The sequence below is a fragment of the Rhinolophus hipposideros genome (assembly GCF_964194185.1).
Source record: "Rhinolophus hipposideros genome assembly, chromosome: 12".
In the NCBI taxonomy this organism is placed as follows: domain Eukaryota; kingdom Metazoa; phylum Chordata; class Mammalia; order Chiroptera; family Rhinolophidae; genus Rhinolophus; species Rhinolophus hipposideros.
This window is the reverse complement of record NC_138058.1, coordinates 16,501,696-16,516,974: the sequence shown is the minus strand read 5'-3', so window position 1 is coordinate 16,516,974 and position 15,279 is coordinate 16,501,696.

Sequence of the window (15,279 nt, the reverse complement as noted above, 5' to 3'; positions counted from 1 at the left end):
GCTTAGAGACAAATTTGTAGCATTGAATACATATATTAGAAAAGAAGAACGCTCTAAAATCAAGAACTTAGGTTTCCATCTAAGGAAACTAGAAAGAAAAAAAAAGCATGTTATGTCCAAAATAAACAGATGAAAATAAATACGAATTAGAGTAGAATTCAAGGAAATTGAAAGTAGAAAATCAATAGAGTAAAGCAGCAAAACCAAAATCTGGTTCTTTGAAAGGATCAATAAAATCAATAAGTCCAGAGCCAGGCTAAGACAAAAACCAAAAGGACACTAGTTAATAATATCATAAATGAAAACAGGGATATCCTATAGATCTTAGGGACATTAAAAGGATAATAAAGGAATATTTGCTTTATGTCCACAAATTTGATAACCTACATGAAATAGACCAATTTCTTAAAAAACACTATTTGTCAAGACATACAAGAAGAAATAAATGATCTCAATAGACCTATATCTATTAAAGAAATTAACTCATTAATTAACAACCTTCCAAAACAGAAAGTACCTGACCCTGATGGGTTCACTGGTGAATTCTACCAAGTATTTAAGGAAAAGATTGTACCAATCCCCTATAATCTATTATGTGAGTCCCCAATTAGTCATTCTTCTCAATGTCCACTTATAACAGTTTTAAAATTTGGTTTTCTTTAAAGATTATCTGTGTTAATACATTTCCTAAGTCCTATTGAAAGAATTATCAAATGTGGAAGACCATGGCAATTATCCTTTTGTACACAATTAATATCATTTTTTATAAAAAGTGAATATAAAATGACACAATAGCAGCAACAATAATACAACAACACTACTTTATCTGATTGCATTAGTTTTCTAAAACTGCCATGACAAAGTATTACAAACTGGATGGTTTAGAACAGATAGAAATTTATTCTGGAGGCCAAAAGTCCAAAATTAAGGTATCAGTCAGGCTACGTTCCCTTTAAAGCCTATTGGGAAGAATCCTTCCTTACTGCTTTCTAGTTTCTGGTAATTTCTTGGCAATCTGGTGTTGCATGGTTTGCATTAACAATAATTCAATCTCTGCCTCTGTCATTACTTGGCATTCTCCCTGTGTGTCTGTGCCCAAATTTCCCTCTTCTTATAGGGACTCTAGTCATATTGTATTAGAGGTCCATCCTGCTCCAGTATGACTTCATTTTAACAAATTAATATGCACTGATCCTATTTTCAATAAGGTCACATTCTGAGGTATAGGAGTTAGGGCTGTAACACATTATTTTAGGGTTCACACATCATCCCATTACACTGATACTGTTTCAGCTCAGGCTAGTTTAGACTGTAATAACAAAGGCCAAGATATATGTTGCTTACAGTAACAAAGACATATATTGTTCCTACCATATAACATTCTGCTTATCATCATCACTCAGAGATCCAGGCTAATGAAATAGGAATCCTCTCAAAATGCCAGTCACCATGCCAAAAAGAAAAGAACACTGCAGGGTTTCACAGGTGCCCACTGAATATTCATCAGCTCAAGGAGCCAGGAATCTAGTCAAATGAACTAGAAGGAAATAGGATCAGAATGCCACTAAAGTCAGACTTCTTCAGTCACAAGGAACAGAAAACAAACCTCATATTAACTTAAATTTCAAGGTTATTTTTGTTATTTTTAGTCTAAGATTTATGGCCATTAGAAATCAAATGATTGCTTTGTTGGCTTATTTATTTACTTATTTATTTACTTACTTACTTTATTTATTTTTTTATTTGTTCTACCCCTATTCCTGACATAATCTTTTACTTCTAGGCTGAAAATGTCATCACCTTGTAGCCTTGGTTTTTGAAAGCAAGACTTATTCTCTGTATTTCTCTTTTATCATTTTTTTCTCTACAGCATCAGGTATCTCAAAATCCAGTTATTTTAAGAGTGCAGGGGAACCAGGAGATAAAAATCTAAATATTTGCCTTGGCTTTTCTCACATTTTATCTCTCTCATTCTCATGGCATCAAAAACCTAGAAGTCTCTCTCTCTCTCTCTCTCTCTCTCTCTCTCTCTCTCTCTCTCTCTCTCTGTCTCTCTCTCTTTCTCTCTCTCACCCCCCCCCCGCCCCCCTTAGCAAGAGCTGAGTTAAGTCTCTTCCCTAGCCAATCACCACCACAGGTGAGCTAGGTTGCCATTGTCAGCCTAGACCCATCCTGCTGTATCCCTTGAGGCCAAGGATGTGGCCGCTCAGACTAAACTGGTACTGTTTGTAAGAACAAAGGGAGTCAATTGGTAAATTGGTAGAGTGAGAACAAATGTATATCACAAACAATGATGAAGTTCATAAACTTAAGCATTATTTTACAGCACATACAATAAATGGATGTATAGGTAAATATTTTTTCTTTACTTGAATTTTTTAGGTTATTAAGAAATAAGTCAATTTTGTATGTGGGCTTTAATTGGCTAATATGCCTATTCAAGGGTGTTAATAATTGTTCACCCAATAATAATAACAATAATTTCTTCCACATGCATAATATTTATTATGTATGTTATTACTTATGTATTACTTATGTTATTACTTATATTTATTTTTGTTTCTCAGAACATAAAATGTGATAATGAAGTCAGAGAGAATTAATTATAATTGACCTTTACTAAAAAACAAGGAAGCAGACATAAGTGTGTGCTATGGATAGGACTCAGGATGGAATTTCCTAACCCAGACCAGTGCTTTCCCACTGCCCCCTTGCTGTTCCCTTCTCTTCTTGTGTTTTGTCCATTTTTATAATAATGCACATTTTCAAAAGTAAAACCCATGGGACCAATTAAATAGCCCATATGATTACCCTTTAGATTTCTTTTGAGATAAAGCACAACTAAATTACAGACTACTATTTTGGAAATAATTGAAGTTTCAAGGAAATAAACTCTATCAAATGTCTTTTGTGTTTCAAATGAAAATGTAAGATTAGAAACCAAATAGTAATATACAGAGACTTTAAAATATGTCTGATTGCATAGGATTTTATGTTAAAAAGTCAGCTCTTTACAAAAAAAAAAAAAAAAAAAAAAAAAAAGCATACACATATGTGTGGAATTGATGTGACTAGCCCTAAGCCACCATTATAAAGAACTTCAAATTTTCTTTCGAAATGCCATGGTTATCACAGTCACTCAGGGGTAACTCCACGTATTTGATTGTTCAGAACTGCAACCAAAACAATTCTAACTCCACTAGGATTTTATCATGCTGAGGCATCTCAAGGCATTTTGAAATCGTATTAAAAACAAAATTTGAGTCAAACTTGAAATGTTTGTAATTCATGAGGGTTGATGAACAGGTCTCAGCACCAGCATCATGATCAATGTTAAGTGCTTGCCTGTGGGGATTGTGGCGTTATCGCTAGATACCCAGCACATTCATGTCATACAAAACAGAGACAGCATGTGTTCCTGCCTGACAGATGCTGATAAAATGGTGACAAGAATAACAAGTGACTAAAGAGATTGTTATGCCAAAATCCTCTGTCTGGGACTACACAAAGTGGTATAAACAAACGTCAGTCGTGGTGGATGCCCTCCCCCACCCTCACCCCCCAAACCAACAGACCCTGTCATGCCCTGAGATACAGAGAAGCAGTATTGAAAGGCAAGGATTCCAGACTCTCACAGGTAGACTGTGTTAGTGGCATCAGGGCAGATACATATAAGAACAACGGCAAAAAGATTAAATGTTTGAGCTAGGGAAACTGATTAGAGTTTAGGAATAAAGATCCTGGCAGTTGTCAGCAAAGAGTTGACAGGAAATAAAATGCAAGCAAAGAAATTCAATGTATGCCATGAATCCCATGTATCTGCTTAAAATGTGTCTTCTACTGTGTCTCTACGTCTTACTCACAGTAAACCCTAAATAATTATGTGTTGAGTGAACAAAAAGTTGGTTTTCAATGAAAATTCAATTGTGTAAAATTATAGAATTTCTGACACCTTTTCTTGCTTTTTTCTTTCTTTTTTTAGTTATTTACTGTCCTTCTCACTTACCGGGCTATGAAGGAATAAAAGAGAAAAGAGTTCATGTGTTAGTGGCTATGTTCTCAATACAAAAACCAGTGGTTTTGAGGTAGACCAAAACTATAGGGCATAAGTAGACATTATTTCTGGTAAATCAATAAGCAATATTTACTAAAAAGAAGGAAGGAGCCCTACTGCATGACCAGGAGAAAGATGGTGAACATAAAGCCTGCCACTTTTATTCTCAAATGCAGCCTAAATGGACAACAAGTACTGATTTACATTTTCTATAGTTCCGGGTGTGAAGCAGTGTTCCCCTCAGAGCCACAGGACCAAGAACAGCCTCTGGCTGCTAACATGGGATATTCCTCCCCATGAGATCTCTGCAGGTTTCTCCTTGCCATCCTGAGCCCCACTGCTCATTCTCCTTCTTTATTATTTTTCCTTTTTCTTTTTTTCTACCCCTATTCCTGGGACAATCTTTGTCTGTCTAGGCTAAAATAATTGTTTTATTTTATGACATCTTTATATCTATCAAGATGTCATCATCTTGTAGCCTTGGCTTTTGAAACTAATACTTATTCTCTGTATTTCTCTTTTATCATTTTTTTTTTCTCTACAGCATCAGGTATCTCAAAATCCACTTATTTTATGAGTGCAGGGGAATCAGGGTAAACAAATCCAAATATTTGCCTTGCCTTTTCTCACAGTTTCTCTCTCTCATTCATCATACTACAATCACACTAGCCTATCCTCATTTTCTTAAATGCAGTCCCTTAGAATTCAGCACCTCCATTCATTCCATTTTCACTTCCTAGACCTCTTTTCCCTCCCCTACACAACTGCTATTTCTCTTTCAAGTCTCAGCTGCAATGTCATCACTTTCAAAAAGCCACTGGTAGTAGTGGATCATGTCTTCCCTAAATACTCAAATACTTTTTTTCATAACATTTTTTCTTCTTTTATTAAACATTTATTAAAATCAGCAATCATATGAGTTTAGGTACTTGATATCTCACTGTATGGTTTTGTGTGTGTTTTTTCATTACTGTAAATGCCGTGCATTTAGGGACTAGGGGCTTCGTTGGTTTTGTTCAACACTTCATAATCTGAGCCTAGTACAAATGGATGCTTAATAAATGTTTGTTGAACAAACATGCAACACACACAAATATATCCGATTTCCCCTTTTCGCTTACTAACCCCAGTATTTCTGTTTGGTTGGTTTTGGTTTCGTTTTTGAGATTCAGCTATTTTTTATGTGGCCAGTTACAGCACTTCCTTGGATGAGGGTCATAGTGCAGGTTTGCCTTATTTAAGTCAAATTATACGGGAAAGGGTCAGACTCAGTCTGTTATATTTCTCTTTTGCCCTCTATTTATCACATGGAAAATGGATACAATGTCTCAAAGAGGAAAACCCATCGTAAGAACATGAGTGAAAAAGCCACCTTCTAAGGATGATGGAACAGGAAGCTACTATGGTTATGAGTCTTTCATGGCTGCCTTGAGCACTCACTCCAGGCTCGGCCACTAGAGTGCTTCATACATGTGAAGTCAACCTTGTCTTGTAGAAGCCAATGTAATGAGGTTTCTGTTACATGCAATCCCAATTCAAAATGTGAATTTAGGAAAGTCATTCGATAGCTAAAGGTCCTAATTTAATCAATTTGTCATTGGACTGAAAATTTCTAAGATAACTAGTTTTAACAGGAGTTTTTCTTTAAAAGGAAAACATAATTTATCCAAACATCAGTATATCTTTGAATTTAAATTATTCTTTTTGCTTTGAAAACCAATGTGATATGAGAATTTTGGAATAACTACTATGTATAAGACAATGTGCCAGATGGCTTAATTAACAAGATTTCATTTTTAAGTGCACACGTTGTACATTTCCCCCATTTCCCATATTTTCCCTGCATTTTTAAAGTATCAACATGTCATCAATGTAAATGATTATAATTAAGTATTCATGAAAAGACTAAGGGCACAGTATTCAAACTTACTTTTATGCAATCAAATCTTTTTTTCAGCAAATTATGCTGAAGCCCAGATTGTGGTAGGGCAGGAAAGATAATCTGAGACAGTGGTTCTAAAATGCCAGTTAACAACCAGGACTAAGCAAACTACATCCAAGTTACTTGGGTAATTTTTGAGTCCATCCCAAATCCCATATGTAATAAAGAATTTAACATTGCCCAGAGAAAATAACAAAGCCCAAAGGTCTGGACTTTGTCCTTGGCTTCTGAGAGGTAATGTCTAAGTCCCTGGAACATCATGCCTGGTAGGAGTCTTTCTTTGTCTATGGATCTTGTGGCAGTCTGATAATAATATGGTGAGGACCTTGGGTCACATGGCATCATCTTGACCTCCTGAGGGTCTAGAAACTGAGATAAGCCACAGGGGCAATCAACCTTTCCTATTTGATAGAGTTCCAATAAAGACTGTGAATACGAAGCTTCAGGTGAACTTCTCTGGTTGACAATATTTTATGTGCATTCTCACACATCATTACTAGCAATGATTACTGCTATTATGACTCCATGGTGAGAGAACTTCTAAAAGCTCCATGTTTGGAACTCTTTTAGGATGTGTCTTCTATATCCTTTCCCTTGGTTGATTTTAGTATATATCCTTTCTATGTAACAAACTATACTGTGAGAATAACAGCTTTCAGTGAGTCCTCTAGTTCCTTCTAGTAAATGATTAAAATTGAGGGTCATTTTGGGAACCATCTGAACTTACTCTTGGGTTGTAAGGGAAGGTAGTCTGTGCGTCAGCTGTGTTCCCTAACTTTGCAGTTGCCTAATTATTGTATGTCAGGTGATCAGATTCAGTAGGTCCAGGATGTTTACAGATACCCTAATTTGGAAATCATATTAGGAAATAAGTGTGTTAAGCAATTAATAAAAAGCCATTTTTAGATTAACAATATGTGTCATACACATTAATAAGCATTTTTACTTAATTTATATTATGTAACATGTTTGCATGTGCCTGTAATGGTAGTTATGTGGATGTGGTAATCTTTCTTTGAAAAATATTTGGTTTGATTAGGTAAAGTTAGTACAGGTACTTGACTAAATAAAACATTATTTTCTTTGGAGAAATTAAACGTATAAAGAAAGGAAAAATATAGTTAAAGAACCTGAATTCAAGTTTTACTATGCAGCTTAACAGCTGTTTATCTTAATAAGTGAAGCGATGTTTTAGAAAAACAAAGTATTACATGTAAATCACATGCAAATGCTATTTAATATGTTTTTTAAATCTATGTTTCTTCTCTGGCAATTCTTTTACATTTGTCAAAAAGTTCCTAGAATATAAAAGTGCTCTGAGGATAGATTCTTTTCAATGTTTGTTTTATTTCTTTAATAAATTTAAACTTAATCTGTATACTCATTCTTATAACCCAGCCTTCTCTTACAAGTTTGCTGTCCAATTCCACTAGCAGGAAAGCAAAAATTCCAGGGGCCATGGATTCCAAGGTTATTTTTTAATTATATAAAGTAAATGAAATTATTTTCTTGCTTTGAAGGGAGATACAGTTTTAAACTTGTTTTTATGTTTGCCTGCTCTCTTCTTGTATGTCAACAGAGGCACTAGGAGTGATCTTGGAAAACACCAGAAGGGTAGTAGTAAAATAAGACGAGGATAGGAAGCAGCCAATAAATATTACTTACCAAGCCAGTTACTACTTTAGGAGCGAAATCTGCCTGAAAAACTTCAGGAATTGGTGTAGAACACGTTTCAGCATTATCTCAGCAAATGGACAAATGGGCTAGTATATTTGTGTAGCAACCCCAGCAGTCACTGGTTAATGGCTATTACTAGGACACGTTAATTTCCCAGCCTTTCTGGCCAGCTGTGATGGTAGGTAGAGGAATTTTTGGTCTTTAGAGGAAGCCCTCAACCAATTGAAAGTGAAAACCACTTTGTACTACAATGGTAAGGCCGAATCTTGCTCCATAGGGGCAGCCTCTGCACAATAGCTACTCTGAGATAACCATGGCCAGTGCTCACAGCCAGTCAGCCAAAGGGTCAATCTCTCCCACTGCCATGCCAACAGCAAGCAAGACTCAACTACAACATGGGTACACATACAACCCACACAAGGGACACAACTGGAGCACCTAGTTCAAGTAACTAGGGAGAATATGACACTGGGACCCACGGGAAACCTACTACATAAAGCCATTCTACCAAAACTGGGAAACATAACAGCTCTACCTAATACATAGAAACAAACACAAGGAGGCAGTCAAAAAGGGGAGACAAAGAAACATGTCCCAAATGGAAGATCAGAACAGATCTCCAGAAAAACAACTAAACAACATAGAGACAAGCAGTCTCCCAGGTGCAGAGTTCAAAACACTGGTTATAAGGATGCTCACTGAATTTAGGGGGACAGTAGATGAATTCAATGAGACCTTTAACACAGAAATAGGCAACATAAAAATGGAGATATAAAACATAAAAAAACAGTCAGAAATGAAGAATACAATAACTGAAGTGAAGAAAATATTAGAGGGAATCAACAGTAGAAAATGAAGCAGAGGATCGAATCAGTGATTTAGAAAACAAGGTAATAGAAAACACCCAATCAGAACAGCAAAAACAAAACAAAAAAGAATTTTAAAAAATGACGACAGTTTAAAAGGCTTCTGGGACAAAATGAAGCATACCAACAAATACATCATAGGGGTACCAGAAGGAGACGAGAGAAAGCACAGAATTGAAATCTTCTTCAAAGAAATAATAATGATGAAAAACTTCCCTAACTTGGCAAAGGAAATAAAAATACAAGCACAGGAAGTGCAGCGAGTCCGAAAGAAGATAAACCAAAAGAGGCCCACACCAAGACACATCATAATTAAAATGGCAAAGGTTAAAGACAAAGAATGAAATCTTAAAAGCAGCAAGAGAAGTTAGTTCATTACAAGGGAGCTCCCATGAGACTGTCAGCTGATTTCTCAAACAGAAACTTTGCAGGCCAGAGGGATTGGCACAAAATAGATAAAATGGTGAAAAGCAAGGACCTATAACCAAGATTACTCTACCCAGGAAAGCTATCATTTAGAATTGAATGACAGGTAAAGAGCTGCCCAGACAAGAGACAGCTAAAGAAGTTCATCAACATCAAAGCAGTATTACAAGAAATGTTAAAGAAACTTCCTGAAGAAGAAAAATTTAAAAAAATGTGAATAATAAAATGATAATAACTACATACCTATCAATAATTAGTTTAAATATAAATTGATTAAATGCTCCAATTAAAAGACATAGGGTGGCTGACTAAATAAGAAAACAAGTCCCATATATATGCTGCCTATAAGAGACCCACTTCAGATTAAAAGACACACACAGACTGAAAGCAAAGGGATGGAAAAGGATATTTCATGAAAATGGAAACAAAATAAAAGTTGGGGTAGCAATACTTATATCAGACAAAATAGATTTTTAAAAAAGACTATAAAAAGAGACAAAGGAAGACCCAGAAATTCCACTTCCGGGAATTTATTCAAAGAAACCCAAAAGACTAATTTAAAAAGACATACGTATCCATATATCCATTGCATCATTATTTATAATAGCCAAGATATGAAAGCAACCTAAGTGTCCATCAATAGATGAATGGATAAAGAAGTGGTACCTATATATAATGGAATATTACTCAGCCATGTGAATCATGCATGGGAATGAATGCCAAGGGAATCAATCCAAGAGGATGGACTATATTATTGGATCTTTATGAGTTTATCAATGTGGCCATGTTTACTAGAAGTTACAGAATTATTATGCTGTTTCACATAACAGGAAATACCTCGTACAGTTGCTTTGATTGATTGGAAATAGGACTCAATATTGACCCACCTTCAATAAGCTTGAGATGCCAGAAGTTGCCTAATCTAATATAGAGGATAAAATCGAAAAGCTTGAAGAAATAGAAATGATGGAATATAGTTTTTATGTGTGAACTGCAAACAGCCTCCTCCCAAAACACATCCACACAAACATTCACCAAATCCACAGAGAAAGCTTAACGGACACTCTTTATTAAGGCATTGACAAAAACATTAGTGAGTAGAGCACCACATCCTCAAATGCATCTCTGGTGGCTATCCTTTGTAGATTGGGGATGATGGTGGAGGAGCCATCACTGAAATTGGCTCTCTGGTTTACATGGGACTAGTGGAATTTAAGAGTGGCAGTCACTAAATGCCAGTTGTGATGCTCCAGAGTCAGAGAGTAATTACTGTAATGGGCAACAATAGTGGGGATATATTAACCTACAGGGCTCTTTGCAATGCCTAATTGATCTTTGTGCTCCTAAAAATAAAATAAATGAGAAACCTACCAGGTAAGAAAGGGTTAACTCAGTAGGCTTCTGATGCTCATTCCAAAGAAAGCATATTTTCATAACTGATGCTTGGCTAGCTTCTGGGAAACAACCTATACCAGCCAGCCGTGTTTATCCTAACAGCCTGACAGGGAGAATGCCTATTTTTGCTTTGAGAGAAAGGGCAGAGTAGAGTAGCTGGGTTCAGTCACATGGGTGCTGCATGCCTATATGACTGACCCCTAATGAAAAACCTGGACACCAGGGTTCAAGTGAGCTCCCTGTGTGGCAATATTTCACATATTGTTTGGAAATATTTCACAATATTTCATACATTGCTGCTAGGAGAACTAAGCATGACCCTCCACTGATGGGGGCGCCTAAAAGCTTTTTCTTGGTTTCTCCTGAACTTGACCCATGCATCTTTTCCCATTGATGACTTTGATTTCTAACCTTTCTCTATAATAAATTGTAACTACGAGTATAACAGCTTTTCTCAGTCCTTTAAGTGCTTCTATTAAATTATTAAGCCTGAGGGTGGCCTTGGGGCCACTGGGATATCATCTAAAATATTACTTCATCTATATAACAGGGAAAACTCTAGATCTGGTCTCTAGAATCACCTGACTTGAGTCACCATAAAGGAGAGTCATGGTTTCTCTCCCTGGTTTCCCATGTTAAGCCAGTGTGTTGATTGGAGTACCTTGCTTAAGAAATCCCATTGAGGAAACAACACAACCAAAAAGCACATGTGGTAACTCTTCCTCCTAGATTTTCCGAAAATTCATTTGGCCTGTCATGGTGGAAAGATAAATATGGAGACTTTTTAGGGATTACTACACCCTGATCCTGAAATTATGCTAATTCCTAGGAACCTAAAATGTCGTTGCGATTCTCCAGTCAAAAGAAGATCTTAAAACTGAGGAAAAGAAAAACGAAAGTTCCCACACAATTATGGAAAGATTGATTATTCTGTAGTTGATGCATACACACATAAATCTCCAAATTCCAATCACCATTATTAGCTTACTCTTTTATGTTAGATGGGAAATGTATTAATTTTAGTCAGAAAAAAATTAATAGTATTTCCTATAACACAACAGACTGTTTTTCAGAATCTCCTGCTATACAGTTAGCAATGGTTATATAAATCACTAAGATTATATTGATTTAACAAACATATATACCAGTTTCTAATAATGAACATAAATTCCTTGTATCTTCAGGCACTCATCTTAGCAGGCAATACATGTATTCAAAAGAATCACCAGACTCACTACATTTGCAGAGAACCTTCTAAAGAATTTATTTTGCTGATTTTCTTAGTGGGAGTACATATGTTCACTTTGGTTATTGCTATCATTTGAGAGATGACTTTATTTTCTAGAAAGGTTAACTAAGCATTAATAGACAAGTATAATAAATAAGTAACTATTAACTAAGCAACAATGGTCTGACTAACTAAAGAAAAACAAAATTCCTTTAAGAATCAAAAGTGTTGGCATGCCAAAAAACAAAAAACAAAAAACAAAAAAAAAAAAACACCCAACCATAAATCTTGTCTCTAAAATGTCTATATCATGACTTCTTTTCTTCTGACCAACTTGGTGGGCTGGGATTCTGCAACTACAATGTCATGATTGTCAGAGATAAATCATTATTATCTTCACCTGTTATCCTGACACACATATTTTCTCAGATCTCCTGAGGCCTGTGTGGTTTTCCCTGGCAAGCTGTGATGTTTTGTTTCTGGGTCATTCTGGAAGCACCATGTTTTACAACCAGTTGCTACTTTTTTGCTAACCCTGTCTCCTTCAAATTCTGTGGTAAAATCAGAACAAATCTCAAACTGTGCTTGCTTGTCTTCATCACTCAAATAAAATGGCATGACTTTTTTTATACATATAGGAGTTTTTTGTTTCTTTTCTTCAAAAATATTGTTTTCTCTGATTGTTTTTCAAATATTGTACTCACAGTTAATTGTCCATTTAAATGAACTAAATCTCTGCACTTTGGGCTATTTTACAGAAATTGTGGGAAATTATCTGCCTATATCATATACCATGATTTATGTCTTTCCTCTCTTTGTATATATATACATGGAGTCAATTCACATACATAGTCTCTTGACAATTCTTTATCCACATTTAATCACTAAATTTATGGACAGATTTGCTTAACTTCACACAAAAATTTACTTTTGGTTTTTGTTCTATAAAATTGTTTCTTATACCAACAGAATACCACCTATATCTAATACCAATATTTATTCAGAAGAAAGAAAAAGCTCAGAAGTTCATCTCAAACGTTTTGTTTTTGTTTGTTTAACCTCATTGCAATAGTTCTGTACTAAAAATAGTTTTATTCTACTTTTTGAAGCTCCAAACCCCAAAATGAAAACCTTTCATTATTCCATAATCAATTAAGTAGATTTCCCTAATATATAAAATTAAAGACATTCATTTTGGGGTGAAATAATGCCTAGAACTATATAATATGGCTTTCTGAAATATCTAATGTAAACAATGAAGTGTTATTCTATACGAGTCAGAGGGACTGTAATATCTGTTTTAAAGCACATTAAATGTAATATTACTCAAGAATTAATCTCATGTTGTATATCATTTCAAATCAACATATCTTTAATTTTTATACTATGTAACTTTCTCTTTACTCTTCATATCTTTTACTTAAAATTCCAAAGAGCACATAATACTGCCTTTTTGTTATCTGTTGAAGACATCATGTGAATGTAATTCCTCAACTAACGGATAGTAAAGAAAAGGCCAACTTTAAGTTGCCCATTTTTCCCTACCCCCATAAACCAGAGAGAAAATAAATTCCTGACTCCCTTTCCCCACAAGTCAACTTCCACTCTAAGCTAGAGTTAAATTGAGTTATGATGCAAGCCTTCAGTAAATACTTTATATCCAATTTGCCTTTCAGCTCTGTTCTCTTTGTTCATCTCTATCGTTTTTCTGATCATGTATCAGCTACAGCTGTCACTTTTACTTCCTGCTTCACAGGATACATAGAAGTAATCAGATTAGAATTTACCATAAATTCTTACTCTCGAATGTATAAAACTACCAGATTCTAAACCCACATATCCCTCTTCCCTATTATTATTAAAAAAAAATGGATTTCCCATGTCTTATCTGACACCAACAATTTACATGTGCTTGAGATCTCACTCTCCATCCCCATACAACCTCTCAAGGATTAGACCATCTACTACCACTTCCGCCCTTACATCATCCCATGTCTTCTATTAGTTTTCCATCTCTCCTGTTATTGTTTCAGCACATTAGCATCATTTCTTTTATTCTCTACTCCTAATTTTCTCCATCCCTTCTTCACTCCCTTTCCCCAAGTCCTTCCCAATAGTATTAGTACTCAAAAATAGTTAATTCTCACTTTCTGGAAAAATAAGAATGAAAGAAGGAGGGAGGGAAGAGAAGAAGGAAGGAAGGAAGGAAGGAAGAGAGGGAGGAGGGAAGGAAGGAAATAAATGGGAATGGAAAAGAGAGGAGAAAAATTTTTAAAAAAGGAAAAGGAAAGAAAGGAAAATAAAAAGTCTCAGACTTACATATACTGTCTCATCTTGATTCTCTCCATTCCTTCATGTCAACATAAAAACTTCCTGGAAGAATCCATATCTTCATTTTTCAATCCTCTGTGTCATGCAAACTATTGTTAGTTGAACATTACAGAATGCCTACTATGAATGACTTTTGCTGTAGGGTCTTATATTTCATATAACGGATATGGTTGCATTGAGGCTGGGTAACTCATTTGCTTAAACAATGTCATCAATGGTTCAGACATTTTCCATCTTGATGTATACATTCAGCAATGTCTTTTCTCTTCATCCCTGAATGGTCACAGAGGTTCTATATTTCACAGGCAAACATGATTTATTGAGAGAATAATCAATTTTTGCCTTGGCATTTCCTGTATGTTAGAGAGAAAATTCCTCCAACAAGCACTCACTCTTGATCTGATGGTCAGAACTTGGTCACAGAGCCATATACAGCAAGGCTGGTGGGGAAGACAGTCATCTGACATGTGTAACCTCTATTGTGGGAGAAGTGCTAGTCAGACAGGAAGGAGGGATGTGTATTACATGTAGGTGTGTATATGTACATGTGCAGGAGTGATATATGGATTAGCTGTTGGGAAATCAACTATACTGTTTCTTACACCTATGCTCACTTTTTAAACAGCATACATCTTGATTCTGTTCCTAACCCTGCAAACTTCTCTCTTTAAGTTCAAAAACAAGGCCCAGATCTCTAAGCTAAAAGACATTCTCCAGTTGTTTTATTTGGTGTCTGAGCACTATTTGACAAAGTTGACCATTCCTTAATTACCAAAACGCTTTTATTCTTTTGCTTCCACACACTGCCAGTCTCCTCCTATCGAGTTTCTTTGCCAACCTCCTTAATATCAGTTGTTAAATGAAAAAGTTCCTTATGGCTACATCCTAGGCCCTTGTTTTTTAAACTCTGTGTTCTTCTCCTGGAAAATTTCTTCTCTAATGCTTTGTTTATTTCTATATGCCAATGGCTTCCAAATGTATATATCATGCTCTTTTCAGTTCTAAATCATTATATCCAAATTCTTACTCAATACCTTACCTAGGAAAATTCTATGGAATCTCAAACTCAACGCATATAAAAACGTGTATGTTATTTTCCCCTAATATTATATACCAGCCCAGTGGCTGAAGCAAGAAACAAAAATACTTCCTGCATCTCTTATATACAATCAAACGAAGTCCAATGACTGAGACTAAAATAGTCCTTAAATTTTTATTTTTCTCTGCTATGATCGTTAGTCAACAAGCTTTTCTCATTTTTTACTTAGGCTGCTGTATTGTTTCCTAGCTGGTTTTCTTCCCTATGCTCCACATGTTTTAAATACTTTTTTCTTTTTAATATTGAAACCAGAAAAATCAT